This window comes from Chinchilla lanigera, unplaced genomic scaffold (assembly GCF_000276665.1).
Source record: "Chinchilla lanigera isolate Chin_1 unplaced genomic scaffold, ChiLan1.0 scaffold00071, whole genome shotgun sequence".
Lineage (NCBI taxonomy): Eukaryota > Metazoa > Chordata > Mammalia > Rodentia > Chinchillidae > Chinchilla > Chinchilla lanigera.
The window spans coordinates 10,219,007-10,237,352 of record NW_004955472.1 but is presented as its reverse complement, the minus strand read 5'-3'; positions in this window follow the sequence as shown (position 1 = coordinate 10,237,352).

Genomic DNA, 18,346 nt, shown 5'->3' with positions numbered 1-18,346 from the left:
TGGAGATTCCTCAGAAAACTAGTTCTAGAGGTACCATTCAACCCAACTATCCCCCTGCTGTCTATTTTCCCAGAAGATCTAAAAACATCATATCTCAGTGATATATGTGCACCTATGTTCATAGCAGCACAATTTGTAATTGCTAAAGTGTGGAAGCAACCCAAATGTCCATCCACCAAGGCTTGGATAAGAAATTGTGGTACTTTTATATAATGCAATATTACTCAGCTGTAAGGTAAGATAGACTTGAGGCTTTTATGGGTAAATGGTCACAACTAGAGACCATATTCATAAGTGAAATAAATCAAACATACATGTGCAAGCACTGCATTGTTTCACTACTGTAAAACCTGAAAGAGTTAATTTAAACTAGGAGGTATGGTAGACATTGTGAAATGATAGTAAAGCACTCAAGGGTAAAGGGCAATTGGGATGTTGGAAAAGAGAAGGGTAAGAAGGAGAAATTTTGTATGTATGAATATACAGGACAGTTAACACGATGTTCTACTGTTTTGTATTTCTTTGCTGAAAGAAACTGTCAATGAGTACTTGGTTGATCAATATAGCATGTCTCTATCTGTTTTCATGAGAAACCACTTTGAAGATATCAATATGTAATACAACAAGCATTGTTGATTGCTTACCACTTTGTGTGTAACTCCGTATTGTCTGTACTGTTCTTTTGCTATTTTGTAAAATGTTGTCTGTCTGTTAATGTTCTCCTCCTTTCATTTTTAAAATAATAAAAAAAAAAAGCCTGTGTGTCCTTTACTTTTTTTCTCATTGCTGAGACAAAATACCCAACGCCCAAAATTAAAGAGGGAAAGGTTTATTTAGCTTACAGTTTGTGGTGGTTTCAGTCCATACTTGGCTGGCTCCCAGGCAGATGATAGCAAAGCAATAAGAACAAAGGTGGAAATTGCAGCAAGCAGCCTCTTTCCCTCCCTTACACTGTAAACAGGTTACCCCCACCCATGGGGTGGCACTCACATAGTTAACCTTGTAAGCTTCTCACACTGACACAATGAACAATATCCTAGAGCAGGAAGGGCATGTTCTTTGCACCCCAAGATGCTGAGTCACTTAGCCAAACCTCTAGACTCTCCAAGTTGACACAATGTATCAACCATAACACTGTGATAAATGGTACTTATAAGGAATGTATTCATATATATATATAATTTTGGTTAGGCATTAGTTGAATTATATATGTAACATGAATGATGGGGATTATCAATTTATCTTTTGATTCTTGCATAAATCAATCAAGTAAATTTTACAAGATTTCTAAAGGTCAAGGTGATTTCATATACTTTCATGTCCTTTACTTTCATTCTTTGTAGATTACACTCAGAGGCAGAAAATTAAGACTTTCATGAATTGTTCAGTGGATGAAGCATATCTTTAACAAAATTTTGCTTTTACTTCTTGGGACAAATATATTTACTACATATTTGCCAACTAAATATAATTTTGTTTGGGTCATTCTTTTGACAAAAAAGAAAAAAAATCATGTTTTCATTCCTAGAAATTTAATTATACACTTCTTGCTTTATGTATGTATATTTATGCATTCCAAATAGAAACATGAAGAAAATAGTTTGCAGATACCATGACATTTTACATGGAGAAATTAAAGACCTATCATGACATTACTATATTATTTATAGCATCCAGTAAAAGGAAAACAAGCTATAGTGACTGAAATCATTTTATTTTTCATATTTTTGTACAAATATATTCCACCAGCAAATAAAATACTAAATTTTGATGATTGGACTTAAGACCTTCCCAAGACTTATTGAAAAAATAATTTTTTAAAAAAATTTTATTTTAAAGAGAATAAAAAAACAGATCATACAGAGTTTCACAAACGAGATGATAAGATTTCAACAATTGTTGTTATATTGTATATTGTTGTCTTTAAATGAGTTGTTCACATTACCAGATGTAAGCATGCAAAACTAGTCAAACAAATTGAAACATTAACTATTCCTCTCAATAAACCAATAGAAATCAGCGGTACAATTATCTTAGCTCGTGGATAGCTAAGATACTTGTGTATATATTCCCTTCCTTCTTTCTTTCCTTTATCCTTTCCCTCATCCCAGTTATTCCTTCCTTCATAGCTAAATCTTGGAAATAACCCAAATGTCCATAAACTGAGGAATGGATCAAAAAGATGTGGTATTTTTATACAATGGAGTATTACTTGGCTATAAAGAAAAATAAACTCGAGGCTTTTATAGATAAATGAATGCAACCAGAGAACATACTCATAAGTGAAACAAATCAGACCCACATGTGTAAACATCACACTGTCTCCCTAGTATAAGAACCTGAAAGAGTGAATAAAATGTAAAAGGTACAGTCGATATTGTGAAAGGAAAAAAAACTGCTGAAAAAGTAATTTTCATTGAAAAAAGAGATAGTGAGAAATCTGAAAAAATTAAAAATTACTTTGTTCCATGTACAGGTTTTTGATTGTACTTTCAACAGAGAATACTTGCTTCTTTTGTTGTGGGATAATTCGACTTTATTTTATTTAAAAGGAAAAAATGAAAAAAAAAAGCAAAGAAAAGGAAGAAAGGGGAAAAAGAACCAAAAGGCAGGTATGCTTTCTAATGAGTCCGTCTTGGAAGTAATCAGCCAGTAGGAATGATTTCTCACTGAATTCGGAAGAATGATTTCTGAATTTATTTTTGAGGCTGCATTTCTTATGCAGCTTTGAGATCTACAGAAACTCTTTGCCTCGCTCCTTCATAAACCAGTATTAAAATTAGGCTACCAGCTGTTACTAAGCTGTGGTTTAAAAGTCCTTACCATTCTGCCAAAGTCTCTCTCACTGTCCTCCTACTTGGGCTTTGCCTGTGGGCTGGTACGTACTTAAGCAAAAGGACAAGAAGAACAATTTTGAATAATAATGACTGAAAATTTATTCTTTAAACACTTGTTAGTATCCTGAAATATGCAAGGTTTCCCCTCAGTTTAGAGTTACAAGTGAAAATGAAAGTTATGTTCTGAAGATAGTAGTTAGATGATGCTTATTTTTTGATGGAATGAATGGTGAGAACATATGTAATTGAATAAATGAAGTGCAGAGAAGTAGAGAAAAACTTTCGTAAATGACTATTACAAATTATAGTAAACTGGACACTTAAAGATAGGCCAACCAACTTTGCAGTTGTGGAAGGTTAAGAAGGAGGACAGGTAGCGTATATAGGAACACGGGAGATTGATGTTGTTGGTTAAGCGTAAGAATTCTGAAGTGTTATAATCAGGACACATTTCAGGGAGTAGCTGGCATTTGAGGTAAGTGACATAATAGTTTAAAACAATATCAGACTTTTTGTTTATTTCTTTTAAAAATTACAGTGAGAATAATGAATCTTCTTTAATTCGGATTCCCTTTATTTGGAAACTGGGGTAACTTAAATAAAGTTATTTCTCGTTAGCAAAGGTAAAGTTTCTTTATCAAATCTTATGTTTATTATTAATGCAATTTAGGACTCTTATACTTTACATAGAATTAGTGTCTGGCAGGTACTAAGTACTCAGTGTTCATTACTTGGCTCATTCTACGTCAGATTCTAGTCACAGAAATCTATGAGTTAAGAACTTCTTTCTGGTTCCCGCCTCTATCTTTCAAAGATATTTTTCCCAAGGCTCAGTCCTTGGACTGAGCTATGGTTTTAAATACAACCTATTTACTCCTGTGCACAAATGTTTAGCGCTAACCTGTATTCTCCTCAGAACTCCAAATTCTTATGTACACTACTCATATTACATCTCTACTGGAAACCTGGTAGTCATTCTAAACATAAGAAATCCAAAATTAAGTTCTTCAGCTTGTTCCTAGCAAAGGTTCTCCATCCCATCTGACACCTCTGGATCACTGCAGTTCCTTAAACCAAAGACTTTGGAGTCATTCTTGATTCCATCTTTTGTCTTATACCAACATCTTATTTATTAGCAAACCTGTTGACTGTGTTTTCAAAACAAATTCAGAATAGGAACATTTCTCTGTCTGTCTGTCGCTTCTACCCTGGCACAGTCTCTGCCTTTCCTCCCTTGGGTTGCTGTGCTACCTTCTTCCATGGTCTCTCTGTTTGCACACAATTGAGTTTTCAGTTACAATTCATTCTCTGCAAATGACGCAGAGTGACTCTGTGGAAGGTTAAGGGTAAAAGGAAGGTTAAAATATACGTCAGGCTATGCCACTTCTCTGCTCAAAACCCTCCATGGCCTCTCATCTCACTGGAAAGCGCTCGCAAGGCGCTGCATGACCCATCTCCACCATTCCCCACATCATCTCCTTGTTCACTGCACTCAGCACATCTGCTTCTTCCTGTGCCTTGAGCCCACCAGGTGTCTTTCTGCCTCTGGACTGTTGCTATACTGGCTGTTGCTTTCCCACGAACAGTTCTTCCTTCTTTTCCTTACAGTCTCTGACCACACTATTTACAATTGAGATGCTATATACTTATTTTCTTCTTTAATTTTTTTTCCACATCACTGTTGCCATCTACCTAGTAGATAATAAATGCTCATTGACAGGGTGATTGTGTACCCTGGCTATGCTAGGCAGGGGATTTGTAGGCTTGTCTTCTCATACTTGCTAAAGTTTTATATGCTCATTTAAATAGTTCTGTATTTGTAATTTGGGTAGGCACAGGCATAGAGATATTTTGATTACTATGAGCTTCTGGCAGAGTTCAGCTGCAGCTGGCTTACACAGTTTCTTCAGAAATCATTATGCACATCTCTTTTGTTCCTCTTTGTTCCATATTACGCTGATAAGCCTGAAATCAGCCAGAAGAGAATTATTTACACCTCAGAAATTTAATAAAAAACACTAATGATCAGGGATTCTTTTCCTTAGATGCTGGGTTGTTAAGTATTTTGGCACACCCTGGGATATCAGGCAATGCGTAGAAGAGTGAGGTAGGTGATTTAATTTGGGGGCTATCTAGTACATCTAGTCTTAGGTTATAGTTAGGTTCTTGCTGTATGAAGCGCAAGACTCAGTAATGATGAAGGTGTCCATGGTGATCCCCAGCCAATAGTAATCTCACATATAGAAAAGGGAAATTTCTAGATTTTAATGGTTAGGGAGTTGAGTTGGTAGAATACATACCTTTCCAGAGTCCTTGGTGTGAGTGTGTGGAGAGGAGAGGAGAGGAGAGGAGAGAGAGAGAGAGAGACAGAGACAGAGAGAGAGAGAGAGAGACAGAGAGAGGGAGGGAGGGAAGGAGGGAGGGAGGGGGAGAGAGGAGAGGTAAAAGAATGAAGAGAAGAGAGGAGAGGGAGAGAAAGTAAACTGAAATAAGCAGTGAAAGAATGCTGTTTAGTCTATAGGGAGGAGACAATATGAGAAACTGTAACTGGGCAGATTTAGTACACATAGGCACTGCTATAAATGCTGTATTTATCCCTTATTGTGTCACAGTAATCTAATCATTAACAAAAATCTATTAGTATGTTCTGTACATATGAAGTACTGATGCAAATACTTGCTAATGACACATATATTCATTAAAGTAATCTCTGACAGACCTCTGTGGTCTGCACAATGACAGAGGCATTGAGTGAACTTGTTTTGTAAGCCTCTTTTTGATAAAGATACATCTTACAGTTCATTTACATCTCATATTTCTATTTTACATAATTATATTATGTTGAATTTCATTAATTCATATTGATTTTTCCAATTAGTTGAAATTGTGAAAGTTTTTCTCTTTTCAGTAATTCCTTGGCCTCCAAGCTATATTGTTTGTGATAATAATCAGAAATTTAGCAGAAAATTGTACCTGAAAGTTTAATGCTGAGGCAGATAGTTGCATTGTCATGTGGAGCACGTCTGTCTTTGGTTTACTTGCTTTTTATGTAAGTACATTTGCCCTACATCAATGGGTCTTGATCCTAAGCACACATTAAAAAACTGTAATTTCTCACTTCCTCCTCTATGTGTGGTCTAGACTGGGTGTCTTAGTTTGTTCAGACTTCTATGGCAAAATACCAGAGATGGATGACTTTAAAACAGAAGAAATTCATTTCTCCCAGGTATGAAGGCTAGTGTCACAGTTTGGGGTTTTGCAAGGGGAACAATATAATACAGGGCACACATTTTATAAGATTATTTATACTAGTCACCTAAAGAATCGTATACAAAAGGAAAGGACAAGAAATCTGTCCATACACTGTCCACAAAGACTGAAGAATCCAGCTGAGGGCCTGGATCCCAAGATCATGTCCTGCACGAATCCAGATGAAGCCCTAGCACCCATAACAATGCCTCCCACAAGTCCAACTGGAGGCCTAGAGCCCATGACAACATCTCAGGCAGGCCTGTTTCACGGATCTGCACTGGGAAGGCCCAACAGTCAGTGGTGGAAGCTAGAAAGTCTGTGCCAGCGGGATGAAGGATCTGTGCTACCAGGCTAAGCGATCTGCACTGGAGCCAGGAAGCGATGCTCAAAGTAAGAACCAGAGCTCCCCTGAAAGTACCACAGCCGTCCTCAGCAACAGTGAGGTCCCGAGCTCCTGTGACAGTGAGGAAGGCTGAGTTCCCAGCAGGAAAGCCAACTTGACAAGCTTCTCCAGGAGACTGAGCAGTGCATCATATTCCCCTCCAGAGCCAGGAAGTGATGCTCAAAGTACAGACCAGAGCTCCCCCAAAGTGAACTGTAGCCATTCTCAGCAACAACAATGTCCTGAGCTCCTCCTCCAATGAGAACAGCCAAACTCATCAGGAAAGCCAGCGTGACAAGGTTCTCTAGGAAAATCAGCAGCTCCTAACAACTTTGCAACAATTTCTACCAGCTCCCAACAGCCTCTCTCTCTTAACCTCCCTTCTTCTTCTGCAGTTCTGCCTCTTATTCTGCTGGCAACAATCCTCAGGTGGGCCTCCCACACCCAGCACCACGCTAGTTCAGTGCAGCTGGGTGTTTCAAGTTGACCACTAGTCATCAATCCACCACAGCTAGGAAGTTCAAGACCAAGGTACCAGCAAATGTGACATGCAGTGAAGGCCAACTCTCTGTTTCCAGCTGTGTCCTCACATGATAGAAGTGAGGCAGTTCTCTGGGCCTCTTGCAAAGGGCTCTAATCTCACTCATGAATGCACTGTCATATGACCAAATCACCTCCCAAAAGTTTAGCTTTATAATTCCATTGATTGGCAATTATGAATTTTGTGAGGACACAAATAATATTTAAATGATAGTAATAAGAATAGGTTTTGGCGCTTTCTTAAAAGCTCCATAAGAGCTTTTACATGCAGCCAGTTTGAGGACCACTGCCCTAGAGAAAAGCAAAGTTCATGATCAAGTTTACTAGATTTTACACAAAGAAGAAAAGCAAAATTCACTGAGAACTGAACATATATATTTCAATAAATTTTCAAGCCCAGTGCCAAATCTGATGATTCTATGGTGAGTTATGATTTATTTAATCTTTTTAACATAAAAATCACATCTACACTCTTCATGATCTTGTGACACATGGTGCTATACTCATTTTACAGAAGAGAATGCTGAGATTTTATATTGATTTTGCAAATTTTATTGAGTGCTTCAGCCAGTCATTTTCTGAAGATTTGTGTTGGGTTACATGTTGCTAAATCTTAGACTGGAAAACTTCAGTTTCATAGTAGAAAATAGTCCATTCAACTTCATCCCATGTGATCGTTTTCCTTTTCACATGCAAACTTGACTCTTCATGGGTACAACTTTAGCTTAGATTTTCTTTTTCTTCTGCAATTGGTCTTAACTTTAAAGAATTTCAGGCACAGTTTGCACTTATCATCCTGTTTATTTTGACTTATTCATCATATCCAGGATGTTTACAGTACATTCCTGACTTCAGGGACATTAGTAAGCTTAGAAATGACATTAACCTTCCCAGAGAGAATTGCAGACGCAGGAAAGCTGACAGCTTGATCTTCTAATACAAAATCACAGGTTTGAAAGGTGAAGGGATTGACCTTGAAATCTTCCTTTTGCTGCCCACTAGACTTGGAGCAGCCAAAGTCATTCTGACTGAAGAGCGGGGGTTGGGGGCACTCGCTTGTTGCCTCTTAGTATGCCTTTTTTGCAACAGACTAAACCTCTTTTGGAAAACTATCGAAAAGTGCCATAAGCACAGGTACAAGACAGGTTCTTCGTGTTAGCACATCAGCACAATAGTGTACGAGCTTATTTGAATGCCACGGTGAGTGCTTTTATAGAGCAAGCTCTGATCTTCAGAACAAATGTATGGTGTACTTGGAATTTGAATTCAAAGTTACTGACTCCCGACTTGTGCTCAGATCAACAGGTCCTGCTACTACCAGCTGTTTGCTGTTGTAGAATTGGGCTAGGCAGCAAAGAAAAAGAGAGCATAGTACACAGAATAACAAGGTTGGTTCATCAAGGGCAAATATGCAGACCAGGAGATTTATGCTTTCGTTAATGGTACATGAACAAAAGTAGACTCATCAGTGGTTATTTTAATAAATACCTTGTCAGAAGAACAGAAATGTGGAAAAAGTGCTCAAGCAGATTGTGTTGATTGTGTAATGGCAAGGCAGTAGAAACTTCCAGAAGTCACAACTGGGAACTTTAGACCCTAGAGTGGGAATGCTGTTATATAGAAAGAAACTGAAACCATCCCTCAGGGAAGGGTTCTCGTGGGTTATCCTGTGGGTCCCACTTTTTTTCCATCCATGTCTTCCAGCATGGGCAGACACTGACAGAGAAGGCAGAGACTTCGGTTTTATTTGGGTCTGATTAATCTGCATCCACTGGAAGTATAACAGAGACGTCATTCATTTGAAAAAGGGTCTCAATACAACAAGTTCAGATAGACTGTGCGCAACACCCTCCATGTGTAATCCTCTCTTTGCACCAGTGTCGAAAACAATTTAGAAAATTTTTAGTACCCCCTTTCCTATGAATCATGAAGTTAATTTTTAAAAAAATTCACAAAAAGTCTCAAAACAAAATCTTCTTTACCATCTGTAAGCAAATTAAGGAACTTTTAATTAATTATAAAATTCACTGCAGTGCCAATTTGATAAAACTCCCAATATCATACAGAAAATGATAAAGTAACATTCTCCCATTTCTTTCCATTCCATCTCTTTTCCTCCTTCCTCACTTCATCCCGTCCCTCTGTACAGGAGTTCACGTCACTTTAGGCCCTGGTTCCTTAGACACTTTGATTACTGTTGTTTTTCAAATTTTGCATTTTGGCTGTGTCCCAAGATTCATAAATTTCCTGTTATTGTTCATTCATAAACACCATTCATCTTTAAAAAAAGTCATTGCGGAATTCTGTGCTCATCCCTGGAGAATGTGAAATGTTATAAAATGTTATAGACAAACAATCCTTTAATCAGTTATCTTCCAGGAGAAAATGTAGTAGACCAAAGTGTCTTAGATTTTAATATGCACCTTCAGTCACTTAGGGACCTAATAAAATGAAGACACAGAACAGCAAACCAAGGGGCTTGGGATTTAGCTCCGCAGCACAGCACCTGCCTGGCAAGCGTGAGGTCATGAGTTTGATTCCCAGTACCGGAAAAACAAACAAACAAAAATAGAATAGCAAATAGTGGGGCCTGATATTCTGCATTTCTGTGTTCTTCCTCAGGTGATGTTATGGCTGGTGGTACACTGATCACACTCTGAGCAGCAAGGCAGTTTAACTATTTGTGACGATGCTTACATTTTAATAGAAGACATCAATACTTTCACCGGAAGAATGACAACAGGAGAATTTCAGGCAGAAGTGTTTAACAATCCCATATAACAACACAGAGTGAGATCATTCTTATGCCTCTGTATCGGGTTCATTGCAGCAAGGCCCTTGGAGCTCATTTTGATAACCTAGAAGAGCAAGCAAGTTGTCTATTACTTCACAAATTTCAATAACCATTAGATAACTTCCTCTTACTCTTTTATTCTTTTTTTTCCCCTCACTGTCCTTTAGAATCATATTTTCAAAGTTTCCTTTGCACAGAGTGCTGGTTCTGTTTGATCTGCCTTACAAAGAAAAACACAGACATATTTATTAAATATTCTTTAGCTGATCAGAGCAATGTGCTCTAATTTTAATTTGGGAGATTAGTTTTCTGTCTCCTTCTTGCTCCTGCCTCCAAGAGAGTCTATTTTTCTGACACGTACCAGGGACTCTTGTGGTCTTTTCTGTGTAACTGCCTTTTCAAAACAAGACTCAGAGATTTTGTCCCTCTACAAATGATATTGTGTGTCAAGCAGCCTGGCTTAATTTTGCTGCCACATCTATAACAATACTCTGTATATTAACACTATAATTGCAATAAAGTCTCAGTACATAGATACAGACAAGAAATAATGATATTTAATTACTGTGGTTATTTGAGATAAATCTTCTGACTGATGGCTTTCAGTAACATTAAAAGCAATTTAATGACAGGGTTTTATATGTAGGTTTTAGGTTTTCCAATTTTAGACACCCCAGTACAAGTGTTCTCTTTACTTCATCTACTTATGTCCTTTTACATGAGAACACCAGTGCTTGATCTTTTCAAATAGGTCCTCAAGGCTCCCAGGTATACAGGTGGAGTTGCAGATATTCTCTCTGTAACTTGTCCACTGTAAATTAATCTTGTTATGGCAAAAATTCAGACTGTATTCCACAAGAGACCAAGGAGTTTTAATTTAGTTTTAATTTAGACCAGTCACCTCTCATCCTGACTTGCAAGTCAGGGAAGTGGGCTTGGACCTTCCTCTGTTACCAGTTTATATACATTTTTGGTTTCCATGGTAACAGATTGGAATGTTGTAGCCCTGGCCACATGTTGTTTTCCTTGTGCTATCTAACTTGGTCAGGCTCCAGTCATGAGCGCAACCACAATGATATATGCTTTCTGTATTCTGTTCTATATGTCCCCCTTTAGATAGCCATACATTTCCTTTATGGTTACAATGTTTATCTAGGGCCAGGGAAGGGATGACACAACCCAGGCAGGGTCATAGGTGGTTATCTGGGCCCTGATGTTCTTTGTCTTTGGAGAAGCATTCCAGGGCTAAGTCAGGACTGCAAAGTTAACTCTTTACAACCCTCTGGGATGTTTCTCAAGACACATTTTGAGGCTTGCATTAAGACTAGAATTATTCTATCTTAAAATGATATGCTAAGAGTCATCATCTCCTATATTCCCCCCTCTATGACATATTTTTTCTTTCTAAGAAACACAAAGTGTGTCATATGACTGCAGCCTGGGCTCCAAAATGGGGATTTGTCATCTTACATATCGGAACAATGAACACCATAGCTTGTTGGGCACAAGGAAGGTGTAGGGAAGCAAGTACAGTCTGGCTAAGTCCAATAGAGTCCATCCGAGGGTGCTTGAGGGTGTAGTTGTAGAGATGTTCTCTCTGTTTTGTCAGGCTGGAGGTCTTTCCTATGGTAGCAGCTGAAGTATGACTAGCATTGTCAGGACAGAAGTAGAAGACACAAGCATGTTAATAGAATCAGCCCATTGTAGAATCCATGACAGGTCTACTGGCAGCAGACTTTACTATAGGTTTGAAGATCTCTCTTTTTATGGCACCATGTTCCAGGATGGCATCTACAATGGTGATTGATGACCTGTCAATATACAAACATACCCTAGTCCCATGTTATTAATTGAACTGGAATACCTTGCTATTATTATTATCATTTATCATTTATCATTTATCTAATAGCTTTAGTTATATTTTTGTGTTGGTTGCTCAAGACCAAGTTAAAGTGAGACCTGTATTAATTAAAATTAGTTTTTTCCTATCAAGGCCAGTTAACTCTCCTCCGGATTTACCTTGGAACCATGTGCAGTGCCTCTTAGTACTTCTGTCAGTGCCAGCCATCTGGATGAATCACAGCCATTGCTTGACCAAGTTGCTTTCTTTGAAAGCTTGGGAGACTGTTTTCTCCTGGTGATTCTCCTTAGGCACATTACACTGTATAATCATTTTCCTCTGTGGTCCTATAATCTCCTTGATCAGAAAATCAGGAACTGAACCAAGTTGCGTGATGTGGCAGCAGAGGTTCTCTTATGTCCTGAGTCCTATTTGATCTTGGAGGGCTTTGGCCAAAATATTGGTGTCCTCTTAGCCCAATTTATCTCTCTAATTTTTGGTCTCCAAACCTCAGTTGTTAAACATCCAGCAGAAAATGTTAATGACATCACATTGCAAGCACCTTGAAATATAAAGCACAACAAGAGAACTATTACTTCTTACCAATCATGGATGGTCTAGTAGTTGAATCTCTGTGGAATGTTAGCAGACAACAATTATATAGTTTTACAAAGAAAACTGAAAGTCAAAAATTATACATAGTATTGTTATGTAATACAGGTGATGACATTTTTGTAGCACAATAGAATCCTTACCTAATACATATGGAGCTTTCATCTAACTTGTCCTCAAGCAGGATGTCATTTAAGAAATTTGTAACATTGTCTGGGCTGTTTAATATCTAAGCATCTTTAAATGTAGTGGCATATACATAGTACATACATCATATAAGGTTTTGTTAAAAAAATTATTCAAATGATGACCCATGAACCTCTTATTATAAATATCTGGAGCATAAGAGAAAAGGCAGATGTCCAACATTATATAAACAGTTCCAGTTTTACATTTTAGAATACTGTACATTTTGAAGGCACAAATAAATTTACTACACCATGAAGTTAGCAATACCAAGTTGTCATTAATTTTTTTTTAATTTAGTTTGGTACCAATAGCATCTTTTAACCAGAAAACCTTATTGTCTTACTTTTTTTAACCTTCTGACAGTGACCAACATAAACATATCACAATAATATATTTTGAGCAATATATATTGCTATGTCTATAAGGCTATGGAGATTATCAGGGCTCCTTATTAATGAATAAAAACTGGTTAATGTTATTTCAGGCAGCTGCTTTTTTATTCATCAATTGGAGTCCTATCCAATAATCTCTCTCCACCCAAGAGATTTTTATTTAATTATCTTAATGCATTTTGTTATGTTCTATGAACATCCAATGAAAATTTGACATGTCAGTTTTTGTACAATGACAGACTCTCAAATCATAATACATAAAACAATATTTATACATTTATAAAACCAATTTTAACATAATTTTAACCAGCTGGCAACGTGGTAGAAGCAAATCTTTAATTTAGATAATATTTATATATAAGCCAAATTAGATTACAGACAATTACCTCAAAAATCAAAAAAAAAAAAAATACAAAAAGAGAAATTTGTTGAGTTCAAGTAAAACAGCTGTTTACAGATCTGACAGAGAGAAAAACAAACAAAACGCATACACAAGACAATTTACTTATAAACTTAGAGTGCACTCAAATATAGTTTTGGTCATACTGAATTATAAGTTTGTAATTATAATTAGTCAGAACTCTATTTTCTCCTTTTTTTTTGGTTAGGTCAATTAGCAAAGCTCTCTTAGATAAAGAATTTGGGAAAAATAAAACCCTTTTGACTGTAATTAATATATTTTTATATTTTATTCTGTCTTCAGAATACAAGCAACTTTTATGTCCCTTAACGTAGCTTTCAGCTTAGTCATGTGCGCACACACATTGTCACTTACTCAGACCTTTGAAGCACTCCTGTGATCTCTCTCTGTAAGACGTACTATAATTTAGGTTAATAGTATCATTTATGTAGACTTCTCTCCTCTCTTTTTAAAGATCTAGAGATCCATGGCACATGTAAAAACTTGTATCTTATCTTGACAATCTCCATTGACCACACTTGGTGCAATAGTTATTTCTTTTAACTTTATGTAAGCTTTTTCTAGTACAAGACCAACTGTTTCCTCTGTGGGAATTGGGGTAGATTTTTCATCCCCCCACCACAAGAGTGACTCTGTAAGCCACAGGCAGATCTAATCCTGTATTTTGCAATTCAACAGGCATATAAACAAAAAAATCATTATTAGCATTTCGTTGAGTTCCAGCTGGGAACAAGCAGGGGTGTTAGTTATTTCCCCTTTTGCAGCTGCTTGTCCCTTTAAAACCTATAAATTTCCAGATAGAGCCACATAGGGTATTCTTTTGAAAAGCTCCTGCTCCTGCTTAAGCTTCCATTTTTTTGTCCTCTCTGTCACGAAACGAATTTCTGCAGTCTCTAACAGCTGGGACAAGTTTATCTCTGTAATACCTTTTAATTTTGGCAGTTTGTGACACTTTTGCCACCTGTAGGTCAATGGGATGATGAACTACAGAAAGAAGCCCCTTTTTTTGAAGCCTGATGATTTTTCCTGTATTTAATCTCACTTGTTTCTCAGCCACCTTTAAGAAATCCTTTTCTTCTTTTTTTAAGAAATCAAAGTTAACATCTGTTGACAGTCACCCCAGGTTGGGCTGTGAATCTCAAACACTTCTTTTAGCAAACTGATAGAAGCCCGAGTTTACTCTAGAAGGAGGGGGTTTGAAGTTCTCCAGTTGCAGATTGAGGATTTTTTCCCAAGTTCATCACAGGAGCCTGGCAGAGAGGCAAGACTGGGATGAAACCTGAGGAGGAGACTCCTTCATCTGAGTCTGCTATAGGCTGGGGAAAGGCTGCCTGTAGGGGCATAACAGTCCCTATAACAAAAAATAGTTTGACATAATAGCAGTGACTCCGCAAGGGTCTGGATCTTTTCAAGTTTCCAAGTAAACAATACCCAGGGGCTGAAAAGGCAGGAGGAGGGTGATCAGGGCCCCTCCCACCCAAGCAGCACATTCAGTTGTAACCTGAGGACGTGGGCACACCAAGGAATGCAAGCGCATAGAACAAATGATTCAAACAGACAAACACACAGGACAAAATCCCGGGAAAGATAATATAGTTTTCCTCCGACTTCTGCCAATTCAAATTGGAGACTGGCTTGAAACAGAACAAACAAAAAGCTGAATTCTTTCTCAGCACTTGCCAGAAAGACTAACATGCCCCTCACTCAGCTCCCACTGGGAGGGTGAAGGCTGCACTGCGCCTGCAGCATGCTGCTTCATGCCCCTCTCCCGGCTCCTGGAGAGGGCAGAAACCAAAACTGCCACCCATGTCTGGGGACCTAACAAACTGGAGAGCTAGCAACAAGAGCTCTCTCCCAAGCAAGCTCAGCCTCCTGAAAGATTGGAAGCCAATTAAAATCTTACCCAGTCAGAGGTTTAGAACTCTGTCTGTCCTTCGTGGCCACAGCCTCCAGGTCTCAGCCTCCCCTGGATGGTGAGAGCTGAACTCTGCTGGGGCGCCCAGCCATTCAGGAAAGAGGTAGGGGATCCGGAGTCTGGGGGCCCCTCAAAAGAGGATCTGTCTGCAGAATATCCCGGACGAGCCCCCAAATGTTACAGCAAAAATTCGAGCTGTATTCTGCAAGAGACCAAAGAGAACAGACAAAGTTTTAATTTAGACCTGTCACCTCTCGTCACCACTTGCAAGTCAGGGAAGTGGCTGTGGACTTTCCTTTGTTCCCAGCTTATATACATTGTTGGTTTCCATGGTAACAGATTGGAATGTTGTAGCCCTGGCCACAAGTTGTTCTCCTTGTGCCACATGAGCGGGTCAGGCTCTGGTCATGAGCCCAACGACAATGATATATGCTTTCTGTACTCTGTTCTATATGTCCCCCTTTAGATAACCATACATTTCCTTTATGGTTACAATATTTATCTAGGGCCAGGGAAGGGATGAAACAACCCATGCAGGGTCATAGGTGGTTATCTGGGCCTGAGTGTTCTCTGTCTTTGGAAAAGCATTCCAGGGCTAAGTCAGGACTGCAAAGTTAACTCTTTACAATCCTCTGGGATGTTCCTCAAGACACATTTTGAGGCTTGCATTAAGACCACAATTAGTCTATCTTGAAATGATATGCTAAGAGTCATCGTCCCCTACAATCTTATGTACGTATGTTTGCGCATTTGTACATTGTATTCCGATGCTACTAAGAAAGGCACATAGAGAGTTCTGGTTGATAACTCTTTCTAAATTCAAGGCTTTTTTGTTTGGATGAAGTTGGGAGAGGATGTGTGTAATAAAATTACCAGGCCAGAATACACGTCTTTTGTGTGCTTCTGGTCCAATGACAACCAGCATTCATTCCTTATATAAATCACTTACTCAATACTTATTGAACATTATCATGTAGTAGCATAATTGGCAATAAAATCCTTGCCATCCATGAACCAAATTCTATATCTTTTTCTCCCCCACCCCTGCACTTGTCTATATGCACATGTGTTTAGAAAACATGTACTTATAAAGTTAAAAAACACATAATGAATCTACATCAAATAGTTTGAGGGCAGAGAACAGTGCAGAGAGTCTGGACCTTAACACTGGATTTGTAGGGAAAGTGTGAATGAGAAGATACTTGAGCACAAACCTGAGGTAAAGTAAGGGAGTAAAAATGTTTAGATTTGGGGATAAAAGATTCAGAGCAAGGGGAAGAGCAAGTGCAAAGGCCCTGTGCTGAGAGTGAATTTGGCCTGATGGATGAATAGCAAGGGGGCTATGTGGGTGGCAGAGGAGTGTGGTGAGGAAAGAAATGAGATTGGGCCTTGGGCTTGGCCCATGTGGTGAACGAGGAGGCTTCTCAGTAGGTGAAGTCAAGCCCCGTTTCTGCTTAGGAACCTCAGTGGCTGCTGTTACTTGTGAAGTGAAGGTGGAATATCCTGCATGACCTGGCCTGTGCCTCAGCCTCATGAGGAACCTTGTCCTCCCCTAGTCTCCCTGTCCCAGCTCTTCTGGTTCTGGTCTCTGGCCATTCTTCACATCACAGGGTCTTCACGTGTTCCAGTCTACTGCCGGGAGGGGAGGGCTGGAGAAATGTCTTTGAAGCGTGACCCACTGTATTTTAGCTTCATTATCAATTATTCAGAGACTTTCTGACCTTTCCATCACCTCTGATATAAGGACTCACAGAGCCATAAACCCCTTCTTCATGACAGGGCAGCATTTTGATTTTAGAGTTTTTGTGCAATTATTTAATTTTCTGCTACCAAATTATAAGTTCCACAGGCTAGAAACTGGGGGGATTTTTTTCTTTCCATGTTATCATCAATACTTGGTGTGGTATCTGCCACATAGTAGTTCCTTAGCAAATATTTCAATAGTTGATTTTTTAAAATTTCAACCTCTTTGTACTTTTAAAAACATTCACCTTCTCTTTTAATATCTATTAATGCATTTTACTTTGTTCTATTTATTTGTTACTCCCCGCCCCATCTTACTCTGAAGAGCCTTACTGCCAAATTCAAGATTCTGAATGGGAGTGAATATTTCCTAATGGGTAAAGAATGATGGGAAAAGGGGGGTAGTGCCATTCAGTATCATGTTGCTGTTCCAGCTGAAATCGAAGATCCCCTTCATAAGCGAGAATAGTGTGACTATTTCATCTTCCTTAACATGAAGACCTGTATCAAACACTGCAGCATGAGTATTTTTCCATTTCATTTCTTTTGTTCTGCGTGTGGTTTTGCTGAGTCCATCCATCATTAACATTTATAATTTAGCATTGTTTTCCAGCACAGTGTGGTGTTATCTGTACCACTGACAGATTTGTCTCAGTCTTGGTCTTGGGTCTTTCAGCTCTCTGCTTCTTTGGATTTTGCTTATCCACACATTTCATTTGTCACCCTTCCTGCCATTGTGATCACGTTTGTCTTTACCCTCAGTCCTGAGTTCCTATGTTCTATCTTAATCTCACTAGAGGGGCTTGTTCCTGCTATTTTTATTTGTCACGATATCCATTTTAGTAGCAGATGTTGTCAGAACATCCCCTTTACTCCCATTATTGGTGTCACTTGGGCATTTGGTGTTGAGTCTTATGCACTATTCTGGGTCTTTTTTTGGATACTTGTCTGTCTGTTTCATTTAAAAAATCATATCGGATCCTTTTTCTCCCACTAGTGCATAGTTGTGATTCATTGATTTCTTCTTGCTGATTTTGAACGTGGTTGGCTTGTTTTGCCTCTGAAACAAGCATTTGTGGAGGGCCGGATCAGTGGTACCACAGAAGTGAATGCATTTTATAAATGTTTGCTCTGGCATGTGTGTGTTCATAGAGCCGATCATCAGTGTGTGCTTTTGATCATGAGATGATAGTATGTTCCTTTACTGGAGCTCAGTTTATGCTTTTACCTCCATTTTAATATATCCTACCTGATGAAATATTTTTTAGCAGTTCAAAGTTACTGTGTTTCTATAGTGAGCAAAATATTAAAGGAAAGATTACACTTATCTTTGCTTCTCCTCAGTGATAGATTATTGAAGCAAAGCTAAAGAAATTTATTCTCAAATAAATTGATAGATTGGAAAAGCATACTATGTAACATTTAGCAA